Genomic DNA, 15,726 nt, shown 5'->3' on the forward strand with positions numbered 1-15,726 from the left:
CGTGGTTACCGGCAAGTGTACCTTTCATCATAAGCTCAAGGCCAACGACTCCCTGGATCGGTACAAGGCTCGTTGGGTCCTTCGGGGCTTCACTCAGCGCCCTAGAGTAGACTACAACGAGATCTTCAGCCTCGTCATCAAACCCGCCACCGTTCGAACTGTCCTCTCCCTCGCCCTCCCGGCACTGGGCGGCCCACCGCTAGACATCAAGAATTTCTTCCTTCACGACACTATGACCGAGACGATGTATTGCAACTAGCCTGTCGGCTTTGTCAACTCCACTCACTCGGGTATGGTGCGTAAGCTTAATCACTCCTTGTATGGGCCTCAAGCAGGCATCGCGGGCCTGGTACAATCACTTCGTCTCCTATTTGGTTTCCCTTGACTTTGTTGATGCCAAGTCGACCACCTCCATGTTCATCCTTCATCCTTCGACACGGTGACGACATCGTCTACCTCCTCTGTGTCAACAACATCATGCCCACTGCTGGATCGCCACCCTGCATCACGAGTTTGCAATGAAGGACCTCAGCCCTCTCCGCCACTTCCTCAGGTCACCGTGGAGCGCAAGCCCTGCTCCACGCATGTTGATACTCAGGCAAAGGTCTCTGACAACGAATGTGCCCCGATCGACGACGTGACAGCCTACTGAGGCCTCATCAAGGCTCTCTAGTACCTTACCCTTACCTGGCCTGACATCGCCTACACAGTCCAGCAGGTGTGCCTTCACATGCACACCCCATGGAGCCCCACCTCACTACTGCCAAGCAAATTCTTCGCTACCTCAGCAGCACCCTCGACTACGGCCTCCTTCTTTAGCCCTCTCCTTCGAGTTATTTGTCTACATTGACGATGATTAGGCCGGCTGTCTCGACACCCGCTGGTCCACCTATGGCTACACCGTGTTCTTGGAGACTAAACTCATCTCCTGGTCTTCGAAGCGACAACTCGTCGTCTCCCACTCCAGCGCTGAGGCCGAGTATCGCGTTGTGGCCAATGTGGCCAAGGCATCCTGGCTTTATCAGCTACTCCAAGAGCTTCATAGCCCCCTTGTGAGCGCCACTCGACTACTGCAACAACGTCAGCGCAGTCTACCTCTCCACCAATCACGTGCAGCACCATCGCATGAAACATGTGGCAATCGACCTTTACTTCGTTCGCGAGCGTATCCCCATCAGCGATGTCCGTGTCCTCTGCGTCCTGACCACTTCGCAATTCGTTGACTATCTTCACCAAGGGCCTCCCATGATCCCATCCATGGTGTTCTCAAAATTTCAATCCAGCCTTAATATATGTATAGGCTAGAGTTGTGATCAGGCGGCTGTTAGATGATTGTGTGTGTATCTCTATTGTATGTAATGGGCTTGGCCCAACCTAAGTACTGCCACAATATATCAATACACCCCCTACCCAATTAGGGTTAGGGTTTCATTCTATCCAACAATACCAGCAGGATTCTATTTATCAAATCAGTTTTTAGGAATACAAGTCCTGACAAGTGATAAAAAGGATCTATTATGGGCAAGTGATGTTCATAACGTAGATTCTGGTATTAAAACTAATTGACAGATATACCAAGGATGAGATGCCTCACATGAATATGGCTCTAAATTCTACCACATAATTGCTAGTTAGGACACATAAATGGACCAATTACACTGGAAAGTCGCCAGTGTGGTAAGGCAATGACACATACCACTAAACTTTAGAACCTTGATTGACAAATACTCAATAGGGGAGCATGTCAGGTTACTCTGCGTCTCCGCCCTTTTGGGAAGGTGACACTTTTTAAGTTGAACAACATTTGATAAGGATTAGGTACAAAGAGTTTAAAAGGTGCTTACTAACACCTTCAAAACGTAACTTTGGTCCTTGCACTTAAGGGAGGAACCAATTGCACGTTGAACCTATCAAAAGGAGTGTGATAAGACCATCTCCAAGAGTTCCCAAAACACTCCAAATCTAGGATTTTGACAAAAATGAAAAAAAACATCTCCAACAACTGCCAATCCTAGCTCCCAATCTTTTGGCACTTGCAAAAATGGAGCCCTCCGTGTGGAAAAATGTGTGCAGACATGTCATGTGGATCCTGCTCATGCCAGGTATCCCGAGCGTTCTTCTCCATCACGCCATTGCCAAGGAGGCCCGGACAACGCCCAGGTTTGTTACAGAGCAAGGGGAAGGGATTAGTTGGGCAGGCAGGCAAGAAGAGATGGTGCAGGTGGGCGATGGCGCTCTGCTGCCTCCACGAGGATGCGGTGCTGCGGCAAAACATGACGGTGGTGTTTGTCATGCTCGACGATAACATGGAGGCGGGCAAGCCCCATGCAAAGCTCCTCCAGTACCTTAGGAAGTACAGGCACGAGCTGATGGACCTGCGACCAGCCGCTGCCAGTTGGATGGACCAAGGAAAGGCCAATGGAAGCGTTAGCATCAATAACAGTTGGTCGACGCTGCCGTGCATTTCCACGCAACAACTCTCGTGCCACCAGATGACGAGGTTGTCTGTCTCACACCGTACAAATCAAATTGATCAGCGGTGTAGCTTCTTTCTGGAGCCAAGATGATCAGAGTACAACAAACCATCTAGGGCCCAAGGTTGACGAGTGTTGCTGCTATTGCGGCTTGTGGTGTGCAGGAAAGCTAAAGAAACCGATGGCCACCAAGACGGGGCTGCACCCCGACGACCAGAAGATGCTGCAAGAACAAGGAGCGTGACTCCAAGGTGTTCCTGGACATCGACGCAGTGATCTCCCGCGAGAGTAAAGACGCCATTGCCAAGAAAGTTCCGTGTGGGACAATTTTTTATATTTTAGGAGTGATTTTATTGAAACTGTTAGAGAAACTCTTCTTTCATGCCTCCAATACTTTTTGGCAACTTGGAAACCTCAATTATTTCAGGAACAAATTTTTAGGAACATCTCCAAGAGCTTCCAAAATCCACTCCCAATCTCAATTTTTTGGCAAGATTGGAAAAAAACTGCTCTCCAACAACTCACTATCTCAACTCCCCATTTTTCCGCACTTAGGAAAATAGACTTAATCACACGGATATATACACGCACTTATACATATGCCAATCTAAAGGTGGAAAGACATGAGAAAGTATAAGTAGGTCAGATTCCTGATGCAAATGTACAAGAGGGAGAGAAAGTATAGAAGTGGTTAGGATGATTTAGGAACAATTTGGGATTCCTTATTTAAAATTGCCTTCTATATTTGAGAACCGAGATTTTGGAAACGGTTGGAAGAACTCAACAGATATCTCCCAACTTTTTTAACCACTTTGAAAACTCATTGAGCCACCAGGTGCAGGCCTAGTGCACCACGTTCTTGGTTCGAATCAGCCTCTCCGTAGTTACGAGGGGAAAGCTTTGCTCGATTTATCACTTTCCTAGACCCCTCTCGTGGGAGCCTCCGGCACTATGTCCGCCCTTGGAAAAACATAACGCTATCAGTTAGACTATGCAGCCAGACCGCCACTTACTGGAAGGGGGCACAATAAACACTGCCACTAGCCCACTAGTGAGATTACCATTCTCAAAGCACAAGACGGGCATGTTTGGTTGGTCGCCGCCCACGCGCGCCACAGATTTTGTGCCGCAGTTGTGGCGGCCAAATCGAGCATTGTGGCTTAGGCGCGGTGTGGCGGCTTCGGCGCCACACCAAACAGAGCCTCCACAATTTTGGGGGAAAACAGAGGTCGTAGGTATCTTGCTGTGTGAGTGTGACCACGAGTCCATGACACGCTTCCGGGCAAATAGATGGGCAGGTAGGGGTGAAACGGTAGGAAACGGTCGATAAACACTAAAACCATTTTGTTTTCATATTTTTCCTCGGAAACGAGATCGAAAACGGTTAACTTCGAAAACAAAAACGACATCGGTAATTCGGAAACATCGGAAACGAAAGTTCGATACGAAAATTACACCGGCTATGATCGGAATCTAAAATTCAATCGGTAAAAACTGTAACATGTACTCTCAATTGACTTTAAAAATTCACGCAAGTCATACATTCATATAAAATTAGTAATAATATATAAGGTAGGAGGTCACAATAAATATATAAAGTAAGAAGTCTACAATAATAAAATCATTATTATATATTTAAATAAAGTAGAATCAACATGTGTATAATGATATGGCACTTACATTTTATTTGTTCTCCTACTACTTAGCATAGTCAATAAAATTAGTGTCCTCTTGGTCCTTCTTAAGTTCTCGTGCAAATTATAAATATATGTATTGTTGGGGACTTGTTCTCAAATGCTATGAATTAAGAACAAGGCAACATAAAATGTTAAATGTTAACGTCCTTCGCCCATGAAACAATATCCCCTTTAGGATAATGAACCATGGACAAAGGTTGATGAGAACATAATTACGAAGGTTAAGTCTTCGTAATTAAATTCTAATAGATGATATAAGATAACATGAAATAAAGGGTATGAAAAGATAAATGAATCATAAACGAATTAAATTATATTTACTTAATATATTGAATTACTGAATACAATTATACCTCTGCCTTGGCAAAGATAGGTTTCCGAAAGATGCGATTACAATTATCAGAATGCGTGTACAGTAAAGGAATACTGTTCACTATTTATAGGCACAGGACACGGCCCGTGAGGAATTACAATTATGCCCCTCATAAAAGTTTACAACATTGACTCAGACCTTTATGGACTAAAAGGTCATTCTATCTTTAAGTCGGTTTGTAATACCGAAGCTTCATGAAGAGGAACCTTCGGCCATCTCACACAAGCAGCTTCAGCTGAAAGCCGCTTCTTCCTAGAAGACCTTCGGCGACGAAGCATAGACCCAACAGTAGCCCCTTTCGCGGTGCTAGATCGTTTTTCGTAACGAGCTTGATCCGTGAAAAAAGTCTCTTAAGCTTCGGGGAGCCAAAGGTCCAAAAAACACCTTCCCTGAGCTCGTTGTCGAGAAACGATTCAGTTTCCCAGCACGTAGCGGTCCCACCTTGCAGAGTTACTGTTTGGTCTCTGCGGTCCACCACGCAGCGAGTGCGAGCGGGTGCCCGCCTGGTGTAAAAATCCTGGTGCTTCGCCTTCTTACCTGCAGTACTATATAAACAGACGAGTAGGTGTGAAGTTACCACAGCATTCATTGCTATTTGCACTGTTTTGCTGCCAAAATTTTTAACCATCGCCGAAGCTTAACTCTCGGAATCGAACGAAGCTCCAGTTTGAAGCCTGCTTCGTCAGAAGAAAAGACTTTGGGAAGAAAAAAGTATTAAATTTTTTCAAATTCAGAATTAAATGGCCAGAGTGCGTTCTACTGCTAGGGTTGAGCGTGAGGGGGGCGAAGCTGAAGGTTCGGAGACTGTTCCCATCTCCGAAGCGATGCAAAGGTCCGGACTGGTAACTTCGGAAAAGATCCCCAGTGATGATGCAGAACAGGCAGAACAAGCAATTGCCGAAGCAGAAGAAGAAGATATTGAGGAAACTGATCCCGAAGACGATTATCGTATTGCCATGCCAAGCAAGCCCAGCCACTTGGACTTCGGAAAGTCTACTGTTTCGAAGGCTGATCTTTCCAAAATGGTAAAGTCGGGCTTTTTCAATGAGAATCAGAAGAAGCTATTACGCTTCGGGGGAGAAGAGACTATCCCAAAGCCGGAGAAGGATGAAATTGTTATTTTCAAGAGCTTTCTAAAGGCTGGATTAAGATTCCCCCTACATGGGATTATTGCAGAGGTACTGAAGAGGTTTGGTATCTACTTTCATCAGCTGACTCCTAACGCTATCGTTAGGCTTAGCGTTTATATCTGGGCCCTCCGAAGTCAAGCGGTGGAGCCGTTTGCGGACAGCTTTTGTCGAGTTCACGAACTGCACTATCAGACGAAGGCTAGAAAAGATGGATTGCATGACAATTTTGGTTGCTATAATTTTGCTTACCGGAAAACCACAAAGTTTCCTATAATCAGCTACCGAAGCAAATGGGCAGCAGGCTGGAAGTCGGAGTGGTTCTATGTCAAGATTGATGACGACAAGGAGAAGCTTGTGCAAAGTCCACTTGAACTAATCTTCGGAGAAACCCGCCCCCATTGCAACATGACACCGGAGGGTCCAACTCAAAAAGCAATGAATGAATTCAAAATTATTGCAGAGCATATCAGTACAAGAGACCTGGTTCAGGAGTTTTTGGCTTTCAAGGTTTTTCCTAGTTTAAAAGAATGGGAAATGCCGAAGCTAAAGGGGGAAAAGAAAGAAGGTGAACTTGTGCGTTTACCTTACTATTTCAAGTTTAAGAAATACTTTAAAACTCCTTGCCAAGAGTGGCTGAATACAATTGAAGTAATGTGTAATGAAATACTTGGCAACTACTCCAAAAAAGAAGATCAATTGATGACTGCGGCCTTCGGCACCCGTCCGAAGCGAAGACTGAACCGAGTGCTGGACGCCTTGGGTTTTGAATACCCTGACTATGAAAATCTGAACAAAGGTGTCGGAGGCCAGAAAAGGAAAAGGATAACCGAAGCCTTAAATGAAGATGAAAAAGAACCACCAAAGAAGAAAATTCCGAAGAAGAGGAAAGCGTCTTCTCCGAAGCGAAAAATATCCGAAGAAGAAGAAGCCCCCGCATCACCCTCTGCCACTGATGTGGAGGCAATTTTGAAGGTAATGACTGAATCCCTGCCTGCAAAGCTAAGTCCATTGGGGCCTCAACTGACAAAGTTTTTTCAGAAGGAAAAGGAGCCTGAAAAAATGAAGAAAATGACTAAAGTAAAGAGACAGAGAATCATCGGTGTGACAGAGGTAATTGACAAGACACCGCCAAGAGCTTCAGCTCAGAAGACACCAGCGGCTGAGGAAAGGACAGATATTGAAATCACACCTTCGGAGGTCGCAGCTGCCGAAGCTGCCTCAGCTGAAGATTTAAACCAGGAGAGCACAATCGAACACATTAATAAAATACTGCTAGACATGGCCACAGAAGAAGCTACCACCGCCGCCGAAGAGGCCGCGGCCGCAGCGTCGGGGAAAGGAAAGGAAATTGCTGATGAAGCTTCAGAAAACGAAGCCTTTATATTTCAAAATTTAGTTGGAGAAAAATTATCAAAACCCGAAATAGAAGAGCTTAAAGAGTATGCCAAATCTTGCGGGTACAAGCCAGGAGCACTCCTCTTCGGAGGTATTGATGATGAGAAATTAGATTGTATCCGAAACCAAACTGGAGCCAAAGTTATCGGTACTCTGTCAAAGAGTATCGGTTTTCCGAAGCTAGAAACGGACATTAGCCGCTACCGACGACAACATATCGTTGGTAGTTTATTTTATTCCAATTTCAAGGTGAACTACTTTTCCTTTAACTTTTATTGTTTTTAATAATAAAAACATGTCTAACAAGGGTTGTTTTCGTGCAGAGTATCCTGTTGAGCAAAGCTTTGAAAATGCAGCAAGATTTTGAAGACAAGAAACACGAAGTTATAATTGAAAATTTAGAAAGCAAAATAAAGGAGCAATCAGATGCTATCGAGAAAAAGAACTTTGAGCTCCAGTCAACCGAAGGTTTATTGGCGGAAGCCGAAGCAAAAATAACAGAACTGAACACGAAGCTTCTCCGCCAATCTGAGCAATTTGAACAAGAAAAGCAAGAACTTAATATAAAACTTGAAGCCGAAGCTCAACAAAATTCAGATTTGAAAAAACTATTGACGGGCCTTCAAGAAAAATGTTTGGAATTTAGCAACAGATGCATTCAACGACTAAGAAAAATTTTTCACTCAGTTGGAGCCAGCAGTGAGAAATTCACCCCCTCAGCTGAAGATCTATCGAAGACCTTCGAACATATCGAGGGTGAAATTGACGAGCTCGACGAAGTTATAGCTGGGCACGGTGACTTCTGTGCCTGGGTAGCTTCTCGGGGCACTGCTGCAGCCTTCCTAAAAGCTGGCTGTGATCACGGAAAGATTGTCAATAGGCCTAATTTCACTTTATCACCATCAATCCTAGATGACATTCCTGATCTCGCCCGAAGTATTTCCAATAGATTTGTGAAAATGATATGGACAAAAGGCGGGCGAGAAAAGGCTAGAGACGAAGCTCGGAGTCATCTTGAACCAGTAAGAAATCATACCTTGTGCTTACCTCTTCCTTCAAGCTCAATTTTGACTTACAACAACTTAATTCATGTAGAATGACGAAGCCGAAGCCGATGATTAAGTAGGAGTAGACTGTAGACAGACTCAGGAAACTTTTGAGATAACTTTTGTAAATGTAACTAAACTTGTCTTTAATGAGTTCTGTTCATACCTTGTATCATGCTCTTACCCTTCCATTAATGTATGTGAAGTGCTTTGTTGTGGACGAAATTATCTTTTTTGAGCCGAAAGCGAAAAAACACCTTCCCTTCTTTTCGTACACAGCAAAGCATAGAAAACAACATTTCCCTTTCTTCCGAAGCTCTCCTTTTTGTTCGCGAAGAAGCTCTTCTCTTATGCCGAAGCAATCACATGCCATGATAATGATTATCCTACATATGTCTGGATGAATGTTTATGAATGCAAATGCTATGATGTAATGTGATGTGCGAATGAATTGTCCAAACACATATCCGAAGCCATACTCTCAGCCATTATTTTCTTAGAAACAATCACACATCAGCTCTGCATTCCCTTAGGAACGACTTTGGAGCTTCTTCGCCTTTTACTTTCGGCGGAATCAGCGTTGACTTTTCGCTGTAAGCTCTGCATTCCCTTAGGAACGACTTTGGAGCTTCTTCGCCTTTTACTTTCGGCGGAATCAGCGTTGACTTTTCGCTGTAAGCTCTGCATTCCCTTAGAAACGACTTTGGAGCTTCTTCGCTTTTTACTTTTCGGCACTCGATGGTGCGTTCTCAGCTTTTACATTTACATTCTTTGGGGGATTTTGCTCTTATAGAACTAAAAAAGGTAATTACATATGATGGCCCCATTAAAAACCTTTCTCCCCCTTTATAAAGGAAAAGGGTGCCATGAAAAAGAAAAAAACATAAAAAAGTTACATCAAGTTACACATAATATCGCCGAAGCTCATCCGCATTCCAAGATCTAGGAATGTCGTTGCCGTCCATATCCTTCAATCTGTATGAACCGGGTCTTGACGAAGATGCTACTAAGAAAGGTCCCTCCCATTTCAACTGCAACTTGCCCACTGTGTCTGGGTTGGCCACTCTCCGAAGCACCAAATGTCCTGGCTCAATATTCTTTAGCCGAACCTTTCTATCTCGCCATTTGATTGTTTCGGCTTGATATTTATTGATATTCTCCACAGCTTGAAGCCTAATCCCTTCTAAAGCATCTTTTTCCACAGAATAAGCATCTTCAGAACCTGATTCTGCCGAAGCTACTACTCTTATTGATCCAGTTTTAGCTTCCTCCGGAGTTATTGCTTCGTCACCGAATAATAACTTGAATGGAGTAAAGCCTGTAGACCTTGATGTTGTTGTGTTGTGGCTCCACACCACTTTGGTTAACTGATCTGGCCACTTTCCCCTGGGTTGATTGAAGATTAACTTCATTATTCCTGTCATTATAATGCCATTGGCTCTTTCAACGAGCCCATTTGACTCCGGATGCCTGACTGATGCAAAATGGATCTTCGTACCAATTTGATCACAGAAATCCCTAAAAGCTTCGGAGTCGAACTGTGTTCCATTATCCACAGTGATGGCCTTTGGTACCCCGAAACGACAAACAATATTCTGCCAGAAAAACTTTTGAATGGTGGCCGAAGTTATTGTGGCTAAAGGCTTTGCCTCAATCCATTTGGAAAAATATTCCACAGCCACTACAACATATCTTAAGTTCCCTTGGGCCGGTGGTAATGGACCCAACAAGTCAAGGCCCCACCTTTGCAATGGCCAGATGGGTTGTATGAGCTGTGTTAAGGACGAAGGTTGTTTTTGATCTCTTGCACATTTATGACAACCTTCGCACTTTTGAACTAATTCCGCTGCATCCGAAGCTGCCTTCGGCCAATAAAACCCTTGACGGAAAACTTTTCCAAGTAACGGCCTAGATCCAATGTGAGATCCACACAGGCCTGCATGTATTTCTTTCATCAACTCTATGCCTTCGGTTCTAGATAAACACTTGAGCAACGGAGCACAAACTCCATGCTTGTACAACTCCCCTTCTATCATGACATATGGACGAGCTCTTGCCTCTATCCTCCTGTTATAAGTTTCGTCATCTGAAAGGAATTTACCCTGAAGGTAAGAAATGATTTCAGTTCTCCAATCTTCGCTATAAACAGGAGATATATTGAGGACTGCTCTTTCAAGGAGTTCCACTGAAGGTGCCTTTATTGTTTCGAAGAACACATCCGAAGGTAAAGGCAGCCCCTGTGCTGCTGACTTAGCTAGCAAATCAGCATGCTCATTTTGTTTTCGAGGGATATTTTTGACAGAAAATCCTTCGAAGGAAGTTTCGACTCTTCGAACCGTGTCCAGATATTTTTCAAGCTTCGGATCTTTGGCCTTGCAACTCTTGTCGATATGACCCGAAACAACCTGGGAATCAGTTTTAAGAATGGCCCTTCTGATTCCCATTGCTTTTAGCTTCCGAAGACCCAAAAGCAGGGCTTCGTACTCAGTAATATTGTTTGTACAACTGAAATCGAGTTTTGCCGCATAACAGGTTTTAACTTTGGACGGCGAGACCAACACAGCAGCTGCTCCTGCCCCGAAGGTTCCCTAAGACCCATCGCAAAACACTGTCCATACTTCGGCATCTTTATTTGTTTCTTCATCCTGAGCCCCTGGCGTCCATTCAGCAATGAAGTCTGCTAACGCCTGGGACTGGATCGAAGATCTATGCACATAATCAATGTAAAATTCATTGAGCTCTGCAACCCATTTTCCAATCCGCCCAGTAGCTTCTCTATTTCTCATAATATCCTTCAACGGCTGCGAAGAAGGAACAACAATATTGTATGCTTGAAAGTAATGCCGAAGCTTCCTGGATGCCATCAAAACAGCATATAACACCTTCTCTAATTCTGTATAGTTTTTCTTTGATATACTAAGAACTTCAGATACAAAATATACTGGGACCTGCTTCTTGACTTGACCATCAAGCTTCTCCTGGACAAGTGCTGCACTTACCGCTGAGTGCGAAGCTGCCACATATAATAACAAAGGAGCCCCTGGCGTCGGTGGAGTTAATGTTGTTAAATCTATCAGATATTGCTTCAACTCCTCGAAGGCTTTTTATTGGCTTGGTCCCCATTGAAAGACTTCGGCTGATTTCAGCACTTCGAAGAATGGTAGATTACTTTCTGCTGATCTGGATATAAATCTATTAAGAGATGCCAACCTCCCTGTTAATCTTTGGGCCCCCTTTTTTGTGGTTGGTGGCTCCATCCGAAGTATGGCTTCAATTTTACTTGGATTAGCTTCAATTCCCTTTGTTGAAACCAAGCATCCAAGAAATTTCCCCTTCTTTACACCAAAGACACATTTTTCTGGATTCAACTTTAAGCCAGCTTGTCTGAAACTGGCGAAGGTCTCCTGCAAATCAGCAATATGATTTTCCTGTTTCGTGCTTTTTACAATGATGTCATCAACATAAGTTAGCACATTTCTGCCTATCTGAGATTGGAGAACCTTCGCAGTCATTCTGCTGAAACTTCCTCCAGCGTTTTTGAGCCCCTCAGGCATCCGAAGATAGCAATATGTGCCACTTGGGGTTATGAAGCTAGTCTTCGGCTCATCTTCCTTCTTCATCCAGATTTGGTGGTAGCCTGAGTAACAGTCTAGCAGACTCATGAGCTCTGAAGAAGCTGCTGCATCAACTAAAGAGTCTATCCTTGGCAATGGGAATTCGTCCTTCAGACAAGCCTTGTTGAGATCTGTAAAATCAATACACATTCGCCACTTGCCATTGGCCTTTTTTACCATAACAGTGTTAGCTAGCCATTCTGGGTACTTTACTTCTCTGATAACTCCTGCACTGAGGAGTCTTTTGACTTCATTACGAGCACCTTCGGCCTTATCATCAGACATTTTCCGAAGCCTCTGCTTTCTGGGTCTGAAGGATGGATCAACATTGAGCGAGTGTTCAATAACATCCCTATTAACTCCGCAGAGATCATTGGCTGACCATGCAAAAACATCTTTGTTGTTGAACAAAAACCTTATCAAGGTTTTCTCCTGTTCTTCGGATAATTGAGAGCCCAACAGCACCTTCTGCTCTGCTATGTCCTCACATAAGAGCATGGGCTTCGGCTGATCTGCTGAAGCTGCTTTCTCCCTTCTGAATTTGTATTGTTCACAAGCTTCAGCTCCATCTATGTTATGGATTGCTTTTGAGTCAGTCCAGTTTCCTTCGGCCCTTCTGGCAGCTTCCTGACTTCCATGAATAGCGATGGGTCCTTGATCCGAAGGTATCTTCATGCAAAGATAAGCAGGATGAAGAATTGCTTCGAAAGCATTGAGGGTGCCACGACCAATAATTGCATTGTAAGGGTATTCCATGTCAACAATGTCAAACACAACTTGCTCAGTTCTAGTGTTGTTGATGAATCCGAAGGTCGCTGACATGGTGATCTTACCCAGTGCTACAATCTGTCTTCCTCCGAAGCCACAGAGAGGATGTGTAGCATCATGAATCTTATCTTCTGGCTCTTGCATTTGTCTGAAGGCCTTAGCAAATATGATATCAGCCGCACTGCGTGTATCAACCAAGACATTGTGGACCAGAAATCCTTTGATAACACAAGAGATAACCATGGCATCGTTGTGTGGGTAATCCTTGAGCTGAAGGTCCTCTTGGGAGAAGGTAATAGGAATATGAGACCATCTTGACTTGATGAAGGGTCCTTGCACCCCAACATGCTGTACCCTTCTCTGTGCTTCCTTCTTCTGTTTCTTGTTGGCTGGCTCTGAGGACGAACCACCTGTAATCGGGAGCACCAGCTTCGGGTCCGAAGCAGCTCCAGCTTGATCGTTGAACGAAGCCATCAGCTCAAAAAGTGGAAGTGAGTTCACCGGAGGTGGGCGCCAATGTTGGGGACTTGTTCTCAAATGCTATGAATTAAGAACAAGGCAACATAAAATGTTAAATGTTAACGTCCTTCGCCCATGAAACAATATCCCCTTTAGGATAATGAACCATGGACGAAGGTTGATGAGAACATAATTACGAAGGTTAAGTCTTCGTAATTAAATTCTAATAGATGATATAAGATAACATGAAATAAAGGGTATGAAAAGATAAATGAATCATAAACGAATTAAATTATATTTACTTAATATATTGAATTACTGAATACAATTATACCTCTTCCTTGGCAAAGATAGGTTTCCGAAAGATGCGATTACAATTATCAGAATGCGTGTACAGTAAAGGAATACTGTTCACTATTTATAGGCACAGGACACGGCCCGTGAGGAATTACAATTATGCCCTTCATAAAAGTTTACAACATTGACTCAGACCTTTATGGACTAAAAGGTCATTCTATCTTTAAGTCGGTTTGTAATACCGAAGCTTCATGAAGAGGAACCTTCGGCCATCTCACACAAGCAGCTTCAGCTGAAAGCCGCTTCTTCCTAGAAGACCTTCGGCGACGAAGCATAGACCCAACATGTATCAAGAGTAATAGCAGGTAAGAAAACATAAATAAGATTTATAAAAGTTTTAAATGATTCTAAACTATATACCATTAGATAGATCTTGATTTTAGGAAAATAATAAAATTAGTTTCATATTTTTCGAAGCTAAGATGAATTTATTATGAATTTATAAAGATCAGTTCAAATTAAATTTTTTCTGAAAAATACCAAATTTATTACCGACGGTAAAATACCAATAAAAACGGTAATTTCAGGAAACGGTCGGAAGAGACCCAAATCGTTTTCGATTCCGAGTTTTTCTACTGATTCTGTTTCCGAATTTTCGGTAACCGTTTCCGTTTAGACCTAAATTTCGGTAAAACTTCGAAAACGATTCTGGTATCCGAAAATACCGTTTTCGTTTTCACCCCTACGGGCAGGCATGTAAACCCTACAACTAAAACATAACGCTGTCAGTCAAAGGGAGGAGAGGGGGTTCAATTTCGACATTACGTGGGGAGGTGTCAGGCGTGACAAGGGCGATGCCGTTGGCGGCGGCGGCGCGCCCTTCATGATGAAATTCTCGTCGGTACAGGTGAGGCCCGAGAGCCAGTACAGCACCTGCAGAGCATCCATAAGACACCGCGTCAGCGCATATTAGCCGAGAGAGGGAGGGAGGATAGGGAGCGAGGGTGGCTGCGCACTCACGGATATGTTGGACGCCGGGGACGGGGGCAGGTAGATGGAGAAGGTCATTGCGCAGCCGAGGGTGGCGCTCTGGTGGCGGAAACGGAGGTTGAAGCCGTCGAACATTTTGCTGCTGCTCAGTTGCTCCAACGCCGCCGCCATCGCTCGATCCGCGCGGCGCCTCGGCTTCGCCTTCCGAGTTCCGATGCGGTGGGACCGTGGTCCGTGGGAGGTGCCCGGAGGCCGGAGTGGTGACTGACTGCGCTGAGCGGAGAAGCTCCGTGGGCCTTATCAACCCTGATGTGGGCCTAAAGCACGAAACCGCAAATATTAGGCGGAAATGTCGTTTTCTTTTTACCTCTGAGCTTTCTTCCTCTCTATGGGCTACTTGGTAACCTCAATTTTCCTTCGAGACAGGAGGAAATTGAAATGAAAATTAACTAATTTTCTCTTCAATACTCTTCAATCCCGAAGAGATTTGAGTTTCTAGACTAGCTCTATAAAGATTAGTTTTAAAAATTCATTTTTTAAGAAAATTCTTTTTTCACAAGAGAAAATAAACTAGTTTCCCTTATAAACATGAAAATTCCTTAGAAAATGGGCTAGCCCTACAATGGAACAACTTTCCCTCGGCTCTAAAAAACATTTAAATTACCTCTCTTAGTAAAAATTAGTTTTCAAGGCGGGTTCACAATTTTAAAGATAAAAACTGAAAACACCTTATAAAATTTTTAAACCATAAAAAATTAAAGTTTCTATGAATTCAAGAATAGACCATAACTCAAGAAACCCAAATAAGAATATTTAGACCTTGTGGCGATATACATAGAAGCTTTCCATATGTTAGATTTAGTTATAGAAAAAATAAAATTTATCTAGAAAAAACTGAAATTTTCCTAGCAAGTTGTAGTGAAGAAATTTCTAAACATGTTTAACCAGAATGAATGCAACTGTCGGATGCTTTAACGATGGTTGCATCTCATATTTTTTTCTTGTGGGAGTTGCATCTTGTAGTCGCTCTTCAAGTATTCAGATTTCATTGTGGATGAAGTTGTTTAATTCTTTATGTATGACATTCACACAATCCACAAGTAATGTCAATGCAATGTCCAATAGATGAAATGAAATTTTGGGAGTGAGTGATCACACCCATGATGGATTTCTATGATGATATCTTATGGATGAGCTTGTAGTAGTCATGTAGTAGTCATGAGTTTATTCCTTCAACTACTTGAGGAGGGGGGTGTGGAGCATCAACATCTTTTGTGTATGCCACCATTTGATCTTGAGAGACGTGTGTATCTTAATTTGGTTGTTTATCATCTTTGTCATCATCTTCATTTTTTGGCTTCATATCTCGAGCTGCCATATTCTTCATCGACTCTCTCAATAGTTCATCACTTACATTATTAAGATTCTTATTTGCTCATTGGGAGTCGCTAGTTTCATCGAATTCCACATCGTATATTTATTC

General features: G+C 43.4%; 1 pseudogene; it reads right to left on the reverse strand.

Moving 5' to 3' along the window:
* The window catches only part of LOC103652277 (S-formylglutathione hydrolase-like), a 45,804-nt pseudogene extending 31,301 nt beyond the window's left edge, over positions 1–14,503 (reverse strand).
* Between the last annotated feature and the right edge of the window lie 1,223 nt (positions 14,504–15,726).

This window comes from Zea mays, chromosome 3 (assembly GCF_902167145.1).
Source record: "Zea mays cultivar B73 chromosome 3, Zm-B73-REFERENCE-NAM-5.0, whole genome shotgun sequence".
Classification (NCBI taxonomy): Eukaryota; Viridiplantae; Streptophyta; class Magnoliopsida; order Poales; family Poaceae; genus Zea; species Zea mays.